The sequence below is a fragment of the Gastrolobium bilobum genome, unplaced genomic scaffold, assembly GCF_033153095.1.
Source record: "Gastrolobium bilobum isolate Gb01-03AN ecotype WA unplaced genomic scaffold, APGP_CSIRO_Gbil_v1 utg30825, whole genome shotgun sequence".
NCBI lineage: Eukaryota > Viridiplantae > Streptophyta > Magnoliopsida > Fabales > Fabaceae > Gastrolobium > Gastrolobium bilobum.
This window is the reverse complement of record NW_026898314.1, coordinates 47,609-48,215: the sequence shown is the minus strand read 5'-3', so window position 1 is coordinate 48,215 and position 607 is coordinate 47,609. Positions and strand designations below refer to the sequence as shown.

The 607-nt window shown below is 40.4% G+C and overlaps 1 non-coding gene across 1 annotated transcript; it reads left to right on the top strand.

The window, feature by feature from the left end:
* The first annotated feature begins 289 nt into the window (after nucleotides 1-289).
* Nucleotides 290-396, top strand: LOC133314796 (small nucleolar RNA R71). The gene has a single exon (XR_009752009.1). It is a non-coding gene; the product is annotated as a small nucleolar RNA R71 (small nucleolar RNA).
* The last annotated feature ends 211 nt before the right edge of the window (nucleotides 397-607 follow it).

Below are 607 nucleotides of genomic sequence, written 5' to 3'. Positions count from 1 at the left end.
TAATTTCTTATTACGAGCATCTAATTGTTGTTGTTTCTTGTGCATTTGTAGCATTTGTTCATTCTGGGCTAAGAGTGCATCATAGCCTTCAAGCTTCATGATTCCTGATCCTCTTGGTGCAACTGGGGCTGGAGCATTGTCAAATTCTTGAGATGCTAATGATTCCAACAGTTCAAGTGCTTCCTCAGGAGTTTTTGTTTTCAGGGAGCCTCCTGCAGCAGCATTCACCAGTGTTCTTGTGTTGGATGTCATCCCTTGGAAAAATATTCTTGCTTTCTCCCATGCTTCAATTCCATGTTGAGGACACTTCCCGAGTAATCCTTTAAATCGTTCCCAAGCCTCGTACATAGATTCGCTTTCTTTTTGTTCAAAAGCATTGATCTCCGCTTTGACCTTTGCAATCTTTGAAGCTGAGAAAAACCTGGCCAAGAATTTCCTTGCTAAGTCATCCCAATTAGTTATGCTTCCTTTAGGTAGAGACTGCAGCCAATCTCTTGTTTCATCCTTCAGTGAGCATGTAAATAGCCTGAGCAAGATAGCATCACGAGGAACTCCATTTACTTTTAATGTATCACAATAAAGTAAGAAGTTATCAAGATGACTATAG